The sequence below is a fragment of the Schistocerca serialis genome, chromosome 11 (genome assembly GCF_023864345.2).
Source record: "Schistocerca serialis cubense isolate TAMUIC-IGC-003099 chromosome 11, iqSchSeri2.2, whole genome shotgun sequence".
Classification (NCBI taxonomy): domain Eukaryota; kingdom Metazoa; phylum Arthropoda; class Insecta; order Orthoptera; family Acrididae; genus Schistocerca; species Schistocerca serialis.
Window position 1 is genome coordinate 2,765,362 of NC_064648.1, and position 13,624 is coordinate 2,778,985.

Sequence of the window (13,624 nt, forward strand, 5' to 3'; positions counted from 1 at the left end):
GCTGGAGGCCGATGTATTGGATCGCGACGCAATTTGAGTCTTCTATCGTCATTAGGAGGCGCTGAACGTTACAATTCACTATCATTTTTGCGTCGGATTCGAAAATCTAGACTCACAGGAGAAGGATCATATTGTGCCCGAGACAGCAATATCCCCTTGGAGACAAGTCGGCTGGAGGACGATGTATTGAATCTCGACGCAATTTGAGTGTCCCATCGTCATTAGAAGGCCCTGAACGTTACAATTAACTATCATTTTTGCGTCGGATTCGATAATCTAAACTCACAGGAGAACGACCATAAGGTGCCCGAGGCAGCAATAGACCCTTGGAGACAAGTCGGCTGGAGGACGATGTATTGGATCGCGACGCAATTTGAGTCTTCTATCGTCATTAGGAGGCCCTGAACGTTACAATTAACTATCATTTTAGCGTCGGGTTCGAAAATCTAGACTCACAGGAGAACGACCATAAGGTGCCCGAGGCAGCAATAGACCCTTGGAGACAAGTCGGCTGCAGGACGATGTATTGAATTTCGACGCAATTTGAGAGTTCCATCGTCATTAGGCGGCCCTGAACGTTACAATTAACTATCATTTTTGCGTCGGATTCGAAAATCTAGAATTACAAGAGAACGACCATAAAGTGCCCGAGGCAGCATTAAATCCTTGGAGACAAGTCGGCTGGAGGCCGATGTATTGAATCTCGACGCAATTTGAGTCTTCTATCGTCATTAGGAGGCGCTGAACGTTACAATTCACTATCATTTTTGCGTCGGATTCGAAAATCTAGACTCACAGCAGAAATACCATGTGGTGCCCGAGACAGCGATATCCCCTTGGAGACAAGTAGGCTGGAGGCCGATGTATTGAATCTCGACGCAATTTGAGTGTTCCATCGTCATTACGAGGCCCTGAACGTTACAATTAACTATCATTTTTGCGTCGGATTCGAAAATCTAGACTCACAGGACAACGACCATAAGGTGCCCGAGGCAGCAATAGACCCTTGGAGACAAGTCGGCTGGAGGCCGATGTATTGAATCTCGACGCAATTTGAGTGTTCCATCGGCATTAGGAGGCCCTGAACGTTATAATTAACTATCATTTTTGCGTCGGATTCGATAATCTAAACTCACAGGAGAACGACCATAAGGTGCCCGAGGCAGCAATAGACCCTTGGAGACAAGTCGGCTGGAGGCCGATGTATTGAATCTCGACGCAATTTGAGTGTTCCATCGTCATTAGAAGGCCCTGAACGTTACAATTAACTATCATTTTTGCGTCGGATTCGAAAATCTAGACTCACAGGACAACGACCATAAGGTGCCCGAGGCAGCAATAGACCCTTGGAGACAAGTCGGCTGGAGGCCGATGTATTGAATCTCGACGCAATTTGAGTGTTCCATCGTCATTACAAGGCCCTGAACGTTACAATTAACTATCATTTTTGCGTCGGATTCGAAAATCTAGACTCACAGGAGAACGACCATAAGGTGCCCGAGGCAGCAATAGACCCTTGGAGACAAGTCGACTGGAGGACGATGTATTGGATCGCGACGCAATTTGAGTCTTCTATCGTCATTAGGAGGCGCTGAACGTTACAATTCACTATCATTTTTGCGTCGGATTCGAAAATCTAGACTCACAGGAGAAGGACCATAAGGTGCCCGAGGCAGCAATAGACCCTTGGAGACAAGTCGGCTGGAGGCCGATGTATTGGATCGCGACGCAATTTGAGTCTTCTATCGTCATTAGGAGGCGCTGAACGTTACAATTCACTATCATTTTTGCGTCGGATTCGAAAATCTAGACTCACAGGAGAAGGATCATATTGTGCCCGAGACTGCAATATCCCCTTGGAGACAAGTCGGCTGGAGGACGATGTATTGAATCTCGACGCAATTTGAGTGTCCCATCGTCATTAGAAGGCCCTGAACGTTACAATTAACTATCATTTTTGCGTCGGATTCGATAATCTAAACTCACAGGAGAACGACCATAAGGTGCCCGAGGCAGCAATAGACCCTTGGAGACAAGTCGGCTGGAGGACGATGTATTGGATCGCGACGCAATTTGAGTCTTCTATCGTCATTAGGAGGCCCTGAACGTTACAATTAACTATCATTTTTGCGTCGTATTCGAAAATCTAGAATTACAAGAGAACGACCATAAAGTGCCCGAGGCAGTATTAGATACTTGAAGACAAGTCGGCTCGAGGACGATGTATTGTATCTCGACGCAATTTGAGTGTTCCATCGTCATTACAAGGCCCTGAACGTTACAATTAACTATCATTTTGCGTCGGATTCGAAAATCTAGACTCACAGGAGAACGACCATAAGGTGCCCGAGGCAGCAATAGACCCTTGGAGACAAGTCGACTGGAGGCCGATGTATTGAATCTCGACGCAATTTGAGTCTTCTATCGTCTTTAAGAGGCGCTGAACGTTACAATTCACTATCATTTTTGCGTCGGATTCGAAAATCTAGACTCACAGGAGAAGGACCATGTGGTGCCCGAGGCAGCGATATCCCCTTGGAGACAAGTAGGCTGGAGGCCGATGTATTGAATCTCGACGCAATTTGAGTGTTCCATCGTCATTAGAAGGCCCTGAACGTTACAATTAACTATCATTTTTGCGTCGGATTCGAAAATCTAGACTCAAAGGAGAAGGACCATAAGGTGCCCGAGGCAGCAATAGACCCTTGGAGACAAGTCGGCTGGAGGCCGATGTATTGAATCTCGACGCAATTTGGGTGTTCCATCGGCATTAGAAGGCCCTGAACGTTACAATTAACTATCATTTTTGCGTCGGATTCGAAAATCTAGACTCACAGGAGAACGACCATAAGGTGCCCGAGGCAGCAATAGACCCTTGGAGACAAGTCGGCTGGAGGCCGATGTATTGAATCTCGACGCAATTTGAGTGTTCCATCGGCATTAGGAGGCGCTGAACGTTACAATTCACTATCATTTTTGCGTCGGATTCGAAAATCTAGACTCACAGGAGAAGGATCATATTGTGCCCGAGACAGCAATATCCCCTTGGAGACAAGTCGGCTGGAGGACGATGTATTGAATCTCGACGCAATTTGAGTGTCCCATCGTCATTAGAAGGCCCTGAACGTTACAATTAACTATCATTTTTGCGTCGGATTCGATAATCTAAACTCACAGGAGAACGACCATAAGGTGCCCGAGGCAGCAATAGACCCTTGGAGACAAGTCGGCTGGAGGACGATGTATTGGATCGCGACGCAATTTGAGTCTTCTATCGTCATTAGGAGGCCCTGAACGTTACAATTAACTATCATTTTAGCGTCGGGTTCGAAAATCTAGACTCACAGGAGAACGACCATAAGGTGCCCGAGGCAGCAATAGACCCTTGGAGACAAGTCGGCTGGAGGACGATGTATTGAATCTCGACGCAATTTGAGAGTTCCATCGTCATTAGGCGGCCCTGAACGTTACAATTAACTATCATTTTTGCGTCGGATTCGAAAATCTAGAATTACAAGAGAACGACCATAAAGTGCACGAGGCAGCATTAGATCCTTGGAGACAAGTCGGCTGGAGGACGATGTATTGTATCTCGACGCAATTTGAGTGTTCCATCGTCATTACAAGGCCCTGAACGTTACAATTAACTATCATTTTTGCGTCGGATTCGAAAATCTAGACTCACAGGAGACCGACCATAAGGTGCCCGAGGCAGCAATAGACCCTTGGAGACAAGTCGGCTGGAGGCCGATGTATTGAATCTCGACGCAATTTGAGTGTTCCATCGTCATTAGAAGGCCCTGAACGTTACAATTAACTAGCATTTTTGCGTCGGATTCGAAAATCTAGACTCACAGGACAACGACCATAAGGTGCCCGAGGCAGCAATAGACCCTTGGAGACAAGTCGGCTGGAGGCCGATGTATTGAATCTCGACGCAATTTGAGTGTTCCATCGTCATTACAAGGCCCTGAACGTTACAATTAACTATCATTTTTGCGTCGGATTCGAAAATCTAGACTCACAGGAGAACGACCATAAGGTGCCCGAGGCAGCAATAGACCCTTGGAGACAAGTCGGCTGGAGGACGATGTATTGGATCGCGACGCAATTTGAGTCTTCTATCGTCATTAGGAGGCGCTGAACGTTACAATTCACTATCATTTTTGCGTCGGATTCGAAAATCTAAACTCACAGGAGAAGGACCATGTGGTGCCCGAGGCAGCGATATCCCCTTGGAGACAAGTAGGCCGGAGGCCGATGTATTGAATCTCGACGCAATTTGAGTGTTCCATCGTCATTAGGAGGCGCTGAACGTTACAATTCACTATCATTTTTGCGTCGGATTCGAAAATCTAGACTCACAGGACAACGACCATAAGGTGCCCGAGGCAGCAATAGACCCTTGGAGACAAGTCGGCTGGAGGCCGATGTATTGGATCGCGACGCAATTTGAGTCTTCTATCGTCATTAGGAGGCGCTGAACGTTACAATTCACTATCATTTTTGCGTCGGATTCGAAAATCTAGACTCACAGGAGAAGGATCATATTGTGCCCGAGACAGCAATATCCCCTTGGAGACAAGTCGGCTGGAGGACGATGTATTGAATCTCGACGCAATTTGAGTGTCCCATCGTCATTAGAAGGCCCTGAACGTTACAATTAACTATCATTTTTGCGTCGGATTCGATAATCTAAACTCACAGGAGAACGACCATAAGGTGCCCGATGCAGCAATAGACCCTTGGAGACAAGTCGGCTGGAGGACGATGTATTGGATCGCGACGCAATTTGAGTCTTCTATCGTCATTAGGAGGCCCTGAACGTTACAATTAACTATCATTTTAGCGTCGGGTTCGAAAATCTAGACTCACAGGAGAACGACCATAAGGTGCCAGAGGCAGCAATAGACCCTTGGAGACAAGTCGGCTGGAGGACGATGTATTGAATTTCGACGCAATTTGAGAGTTCCATCGTCATTAGGCGGCCCTGAACGTTACAATTAACTATCATTTTTGCGTCGGATTCGAAAATCTAGAATTACAAGAGAACGACCATAAAGTGCCCGAGGCAGCATTAAATCCTTGGAGACAAGTCGGCTGGAGGCCGATGTATTGAATCTCGACGCAATTTGAGTCTTCTATCGTCATTAGGAGGCGCTGAACGTTACTATTCACTATCATTTTTGCGTCGGATTCGAAAATCTAGACTCACAGGAGAAGGACCATGTGGTGCCCGAGGCAGCGATATCCCCTTGGAGACAAGTAGGCTGGAGGCCGATGTATTGAATCTCGACGCAATTTGAGTGTTCCATCGTCATTAGAAGGCCCTGAACGTTACAATTAACTATCATTTTTGCGTCGGATTCGAAAATCTAGACTCACAGGACAACGACCATAAGGTGCCCGAGGCAGCAATAGACCCTTGGAGACAAGTCGGCTGGAGGCCGATGTATTGAATCTCGACATAATTTGAGTGTCCATCGGCATTATGAGTCCCTGAACGTTACAATTAACTATCATTTTTGCGTCGGATTCGATAATCTAAACTCACAGGAGAACGACCATAAGGTGCCCGAGGCAGCAATAGACCCTTGGAGACAAGTCGGCTGGAGGCCGATGTATTGAATCTCGACGCAATTTGAGTGTTCCATCGGCATTAGGAGGGCCTGAACGTTATAATTAACTATCATTTTTGCGTCGGATTCGATAATCTAAACTCACAGGAGAACGACCATAAGGTGCCCGAGGCAGCAATAGACCCTTGGAGACAAGTCGGCTGGAGGCCGATGTATTGAATCTCGACGCAATTTGAGTGTTCCATCGGCATTAGGAGGCCCTGAACGTTACAATTAACTATCATTTTTGCGTCGGGTTCGAAAATCTAGACTCACAGGAGAACGACCATAAGGTGCCCGAGGCAGCAATAGACCCTTGGAGACAAGTCGGCTGGAGAACGATGTATTGGATCGCGACGCAATTTGAGTCTTCTATCGTCATTAGGAGGCGCTGAACGTTACAATTCACTATCATTTTTGCGTCGGATTCGAAAATCTAGACACACAGGACAACGACCATAAGGTGCCCGAGGCAGCAATAGACCCTTGGAGACAAGTCGGCTGGAGGCCGATGTATTGAATCTCGACGCATTTTGAGTGTTCCATCGGCATTAGGAGGCGCTGAACGTTACAATTCACTATCATTTTTGCGTCGGATTCGAAAATCTAGACTCACAGGACAACGACCATAAGGTGCCCGAGGCAGCAATAGACCCTTGGAGACAAGTCGGCTGGAGGACGATGTATTGGATCGCGACGCAATTTGAGTCTTCTATCGTCATTAGGAGGCGCTGAACGTTACAATTCACTATCATTTTTGCGTCGGATTCGAAAATCTAGACTCACAGGAGAACGACCATAAGGTGCCCGAGGCAGCAATAGACCCTTGGAGACAAGTCGGCTGGAGGCCGATGTATTGAATCTCGACGCAATTTGAGTGTTCCATCGGCATTAGGAGGCCCTGAACGTTATAATTAACTATCATTTTTGCGTCGGATTCGATAATCTAAACTCACAGGAGAACGACCATAAGGTGCCCGAGGCAGCAATAGACCCTTGGAGACAAGTCGGCTGGAGGCCGATGTATTGAATCTCGACGCAATTTGAGTGTTCCATCGTCATTAGAAGGCCCTGAACATTACAATTAACTATCATTTTTGCGTCGGATTCGAAAATCTAGACTCACAGGACAACGACCATAAGGTGCCCGAGGCAGCAATAGACCCTTGGAGACAAGTCGGCTGGAGGCCGATGTATTGAATCTCGACATAATTTGAGTGTTCCATCGGCATTAGGAGGCCCTGAACGTTACAATTAACTATCATTTTTGCGTCGGATTCGATAATCCAAACTCACAGGAGAACGACCATAAGGTGCCCGAGGCAGCAATAGACACTTGGAGACAAGTCGGCTGGAGGCCGATGTATTGAATCTCGACGCAATTTGAGTGTTCCATCGGCATTAGAAGACCCTGAACGTTACAATTAACTATCATTTTTGCGTCGGATTCGAAAATCTAGACTCACAGGACAACGACCATAAGGTGCCCGAGGCAGCAATAGACCCTTGGAGACAAGTCGGCTGGAGGCCGATGTATTGAATCTCGACGCAATTTGAGTGTTCCATCGGCATTAGGAGGCGCTGAACGTTACAATTCACTATCATTTTTGCGTCTGATTCGAAAATCTAGACTCACAGGAGAAGGACCATGTGGTGCCCGAGGCAGCGATATCCCCTTGGAGACAAGTAGGCTGGAGGCCGATGTATTGAATCTCGACGCAATTTGAGTGTCCAATCGTCATTAGAAGGCCCTGAACGTTACAAATAACTATCATTTTTGCGTCGGATTCGATAATCTAAACTCACAGGAGAACGACCATAAGGTGCCCGAGGCAGCAATAGACCCTTGGAGACAAGTCGGCTGGAGGCCGATGTATTGAATCTCGACGCAATTTGAGTGTTCCATCGGCATTAGGAGGCCCTGAACGTTATAATTAACGATCATTTTTGCGTCGGATTCGATAATCTAAACTCACAGGAGAACGACCATAAGGTGCCCGAGGCAACAATAGACCCTTGGAGACAAGTCGGCTGGAGGCCGATGTATTGAATCTCGACGCAATTTGAGTGTTCCATCGGCATTAGGAGGCGCTGAACGTTACAATTCACTATCATTTTTGCGTCGGATTCGAAAATCTAGACTCACAGGAGAAGGATCATATTGTGCCCGAGACAGCAATATCCCCTTGGAGACAAGTCGGCTGGAGGACGATGTATTGAATCTCGACGCAATTTGAGTGTCCCATCGTCATTAGAAGGCCCTGAACGTTACAATTAACTATCATTTTTGCGTCGGATTCGATAATCTAAACTCACAGGAGAACGACCATAAGGTGCCCGAGGCGGCAATAGACCCTTGGAGACAAGTCGGCTGGAGGACGATGTATTGGATCGCGACGCAATTTGAGTGTTCCATCGTCATTACAAGGCCCTGAACGTTACAATTAACTATCATTTTTGCGTCGGATTCGAAAATCTAGACTCACAGGAGAACGACCATAAGGTGCCCGAGGCAGCAATAGACCCTTGGAGACAAGTCGGCTGGAGGACGATGTATTGGATCGCGACGCAATTTGAGTCTTCTATCGTCATTAGGAGGCGCTGAACGTTACAATTCACTATCATTTTTGCGTCGGATTCGAAATCTATACTTACAGGAGAAGGAGCATGTGGTGCCCGAGGCAGCGATATCCCCTTGGAGACAAGTAGGCTGGAGGCCGATGTATTGAATCTCGACGCAATTTGACTGTTCCATCGTCATTAGAAGGCCCTGAACGTTACAATTAACTATCATTTTTGCGTCGGATTCGAAAACCTAGACTCACAGGAGAACGACCATAAGGTGCCCGAGGCAGCAATAGACCCTTGGAGACAAGTCGGCTGGAGGACGATGTATTGGATCGCGACGCAATTTGAGTCTTCTATCGTCATTAGGAGGCGCTGAACGTTACAATTCACTATCATTTTTGCGTCGGATTCGAAAATCTAGACTCACAGGACAACGACCATAAGGTGCCCGAGGCAGCAATAGACCCTTGGAGACAAGTCGGCTGGAGACCGATGTATTGAATCTCGACGCAATTTGAGTCTTCTATCGTCATTAGGAGGCGCTGAACGTTACAATTCACTATCATTTTTGCGTCGGATTCGAAAATCTAGACTCACAGGAGAACGACCATAAGGTGCCCGAGGCAGCAATAGACCCTTGGAGACAAGTCGGCTGGAGGCCGATGTATTGAATCTCGACGCAATTTGAGTCTTCTATCGTCATTAGGAGGCCCTGAACGTTACAATTAACTATCATTTTAGCGTCGGGTTCGAAAATCTAGACTCACAGGAGAACGACCATAAGGTGCCCGAGGCAGCAATAGACCCTTGGAGACAAGTCGGCTGGAGGACGATGTATTGGATCGCGACGCAATTTGAGTCTTCTATCGTCATTAGGAGGCCCTGAACGTTATAATTAACTATCATTTTGCGTCGGATTCGATAATCTAAACTCACAGGAGAACGACCATAAGGTGCCCGAGGCAGCAATAGACCCTTGGAGACAAGTCGGCTGGAGGCCGATGTATTGAATCTCGACGCAATTTGAGTGTTCCATCGTCATTAGAAGGCCCTGAACGTTACAATTAACTATCAGTTTCGCGTCGGATTCGAAAATCTACTCACAGGAGAAGTTCATATGGTGGTCGAGACAGCAATATACCCCTTGGAGACAAATCACCTGGAGGACGATGTATTGAATCTCGACGCAATTTGAGTCTTCTGTCGTCATTAGGAGGCGCTGAACGTTACAATTCACTATCATTTTTGCGTCGGATTCGAAAATCTAGACTCACAGGACAAGGATCATATTGTGCCCGAGACAGCAATATCCCCTTGGAGACAATTCCGCTGGAGGCCGATGTATTGAATCTCGACGCAATTTGAGTGTTCCATCGGCATTAGAAGGCCCTGAACGTTACAATTAACTATCATTTTTGCGTCGGATTCGAAAATCTAGACTCACAGGACAACGACCATAGGGTGCCCGAGGCAGCAATAGACCCTTGGAGACAAGTCGGCTGGAGGCCGATGTATTGAATCTCGACGCAATTTGAGTGATCCATCGGCATTAGGAGGCGCTGAACGTTACAATTCACTATCATTTTTGCGTCGGATTCGAAAATCTAGACTCACAGGAGAAGGATCATATTGTGCCCGAGACAGCAATATCCCCTTGGAGACAAGTCGGCTGGAGGACGATGTATTGAATCTCGACGCAATTTGAGTGTCCCATCGTCATTAGAAGGCCCTGAACGTTACAATTAACTATCATTTTTGCGTCGGATTCGATAATCTAAACTCACAGGAGAACGACCATAAGGTGCCCGAGGCAGCAATAGACCCTTGGAGACAAGTCGGCTGGAGGACGATGTATTGGATCGCGACGCAATTTGAGTGGTCCATCGTCATTACAAGGCCCTGAACGATACAATTAACTATCATTTTTGCGTCGGATTCGAAAATCTAGACTCACAGGAGAACGACCATAAGGTGCCCGAGGCAGCAATAGACCCTTGGAGACAAGTCGGCTGGAGGACGATGTATTGGATCGCGACGCAATTTGAGTCTTCTATCGTCATTAGGAGGCGCTGAACGTTACAATTCACTATCATTTTTGCGTCGGATTCGAAAATCTATACTCACAAGAGAAGGACCATGTGGTGCCCGAGGCAGCGATATCCCCTTGGAGACAAGTAGGCTGGAGGCCGATGTATTGAATCTCGACGCAATTAGAGTGTTCCATCGTCATTAGAAGGCCCTGAACGTTACAATTAACTATCATTTTTGCGTCGGATTCGAAAATCTAGACTCACAGGAGAAGAACCATGTGGTGCCCGAGGCAGCGATATCCCCTTGGAGACAAGTAGGCTGGAGGCCGATGTATTGAATCTCGACGCAATTTGAGTGTTCCATCGTCATTAGAAGGCCCTGAACGTTACAATTAACTATGATTTTTTCGTCGGATTCGAAAATCTAGACTCACAGGACAACGACTATAAGGTGCCCGAGGCAGCGATATCCCCTTGGAGACAAGTAGGCTGGAGGCCGATGTATTGAATCTCGACGCAATTTGAGTGTTCCATCGTCATTAGAAGGCCCTGAACGTTACAATTAACTATCAGTTTCGCGTCGGATTCGAAAATCTACTCACAGGAGAAGTTCATACGGTGGTCGAGACAGCAATATACCCCTTGGAGACAAATCGGCTGGAGGACGATGTATTGAATCTCGACGCAATTTGAGTCTTCTGTCGTCATTAGGAGGCGCTGAACGTTACAATTCACAATCATTTTTGCGTCGGATTAGAAAATCTAGACTCACAGGAGAAGGACCATGTGGTGCCCGAGGCAGCGATATCCCCTTGGAGACAAGTAGGCTGGAGGCCGATGTATTGAATCTCGACGCAATTTGAGTGTCCCATCGTCATTAGAAGGCCCTGAACGTTACAATTAACTACCATTTTTGCGTCGGATTCGATAATCTAAACTCACAGGAGAACGACCATAAGGTGCCCGAGGCAGCAATAGACCCTTGGAGACAAGGCGGCTGGAGGCCGATGTATTGAATCTCGACGCAATTTGAGTGTTCCATCGGCATTAGAAGGCCCTGAACGTTACAATTAACTATCATTTTTGCGTCGGATTCGAAAATCTAGACTCACAGGACAACGACCATAAGGTGCCCGAGGCAGCAATAGACCCTTGGAGACAAGTCGGCTCGAGGCCGATGTATTGAATTTCGACGCAATTTGAGTGATCCATCGGCATTAGGAGGCGCTGAACGTTACAATTCACTATCATTTTTGCGTCGGATTCGAAAATCTAGACTCACAGGAGAAGGATCATATTGTGCCCGAGACAGCAATATCCCCTTGGAGACAAGTCGGCTGGAGGACGATGTATTGAATCTCGACGCAATTTGAGTGTCCCATCGTCATTAGAAGGCCCTGAACGTTACAATTAACTATCATTTTTGCGTCGGAATTGATAATCTAAATTCACAGGAGAACGACCATAAGGTGCCCGAGGCAGCAATAGACCATTGGAGACAAGTCGGCTGGAGGACGATGTATTGGATCGCGACGCAATTTGAGTGTTCCATCGTCATTACAAGGCCCTGAACGTTACAATTAACTGTCATTTTTGCGTCGCATACGAAAATCTAGACTCACAGGAGAACGACCATAAGGTGCCCGAAGCAGCAATAGACCCTTGGAGACAAGTCGGCTGGAGGACGATGTATTGGATCGCGACGCAATTTGAGTCTTCTATCGTCATTAGGAGGCGCTGAACGTTACAATTCACTATCATTTTTGCGTCGGAATCGAAAATCTATACTCACAGGAGAAGGACCATGTGGTGCCCGAGGCAGCGATATCCCCTTGGAGACAAGTAGGCTGGAGGCCGATGTATTGAATCTCGACGCAATTTGAGTGTTCCATCGTCATTAGAAGGCCCTGAACGTTACAATTAACTATCATTTTTGCGTCGGATTCGAAAATCTAGACTCACAGGAGAAGGACCATATGGTGCCCGAGGCAGCGATATCCCCTTGGAGACAAGTAGGCTGGAGGCCGATGTATTGAATCTCGACGCAATTTGAGTGTTCCATCGTCATTAGAAGGCCCTGAACGTTACAATTAACTATCATTTTTGCGTCGGATTCGAAAATCTAGACTCACAGGACAACGACCATAAGGTGCCCGAGGCAGCAATAGACCCTTGGAGACAAGTAGGCTGGAGGCCGATGTATTGAATCTCGACGCAATTTGAGTGTTCCATCGGCATTAGGAGGCCCTGAACGTTATAATTAACTATCATTTTTGCGTCGGATTCGATAATCTAAACTCACAGGAGAACGATCATAAGGTGCCCGAGGCAGCAATAGACCCTTGGAGACAAGTCGGCTGGAGGCCGATGTATTGAATCTCGACGCAATTTGAGTCTTCTATCGTCATTAGGAGGCCCTGAACGTTACAATTAACTATCATTTTTGCGTCGGATTCGATAATCTAGACTCACAGGAGAACGACCATAAGGTGCCCGAGGCAGCAATATACCCATGGAGACAAGTCGGCTGGAGGACGATGTATTGGATCGCGACGCAATTTGAGTCTTCTATCGTCATTAGGAGGCCCTGAACGTTACAATTAACTATCATTTTAGCGTCGGGTTCGAAAATCTAGACTCACAGGAGAACGACCATAAGGTGCCCGAGGCAGCAATAGACCCTTGGAGACAAGTCGGCTGGAGGACGATGTATTGCATCGCGACGCAATTTGAGTCTTCTATCGTCATTAGGAGGCGCTGAACGTTACAATTCACTATCATTTTTGCGTCGGATTCGAAAATCTAGACTCACAGGAGAAGGATCATATTGTGCCCGAGACAGCAATATCCCCTTGGAGACAAGTCGGCTGGAGGTCGATGTATTGAATCTCGACGCAATTTGAGTGCCCCATCGTCATTAGGAGGCCCTGAACGTTATAATTAACTATCATTTTTGCGTCGGATTCGATAATCTAAACTCACAGGAGAACGACCATAAGGTGCCCGAGGCAGCAATAGACCCTTGGAGACAAGTCGGCTGGAGGCCGATGTATTGAATCTCGACGCAATATGAGTGTTCCATCGGCATTAGGAGGCCCTGAACGTTACAATTAACTATCATTTTTGCGTCGGGTTCGAAAATCTAGACTCACAGGACAACGGCCATAAGGTGCCCGAGGCAGCAATAGACCCTTGGAGACAAGTCGGCTGGAGGCCGATGTATTGAATCTCGACGCAATTTGAGTGTTCCATCGGCATTAGGAGGCCCTGAACGTTATAATTAACGATCATTTTTGCGTCGGATTCGATAATTTAACTCACAGGAGAACGACCATAAGGTGCCCGAGGCAGCAATAGACCCTTGGAGACAAGTCGGCTGGAGGCCGATGTATTGAATCTCGACGCAAT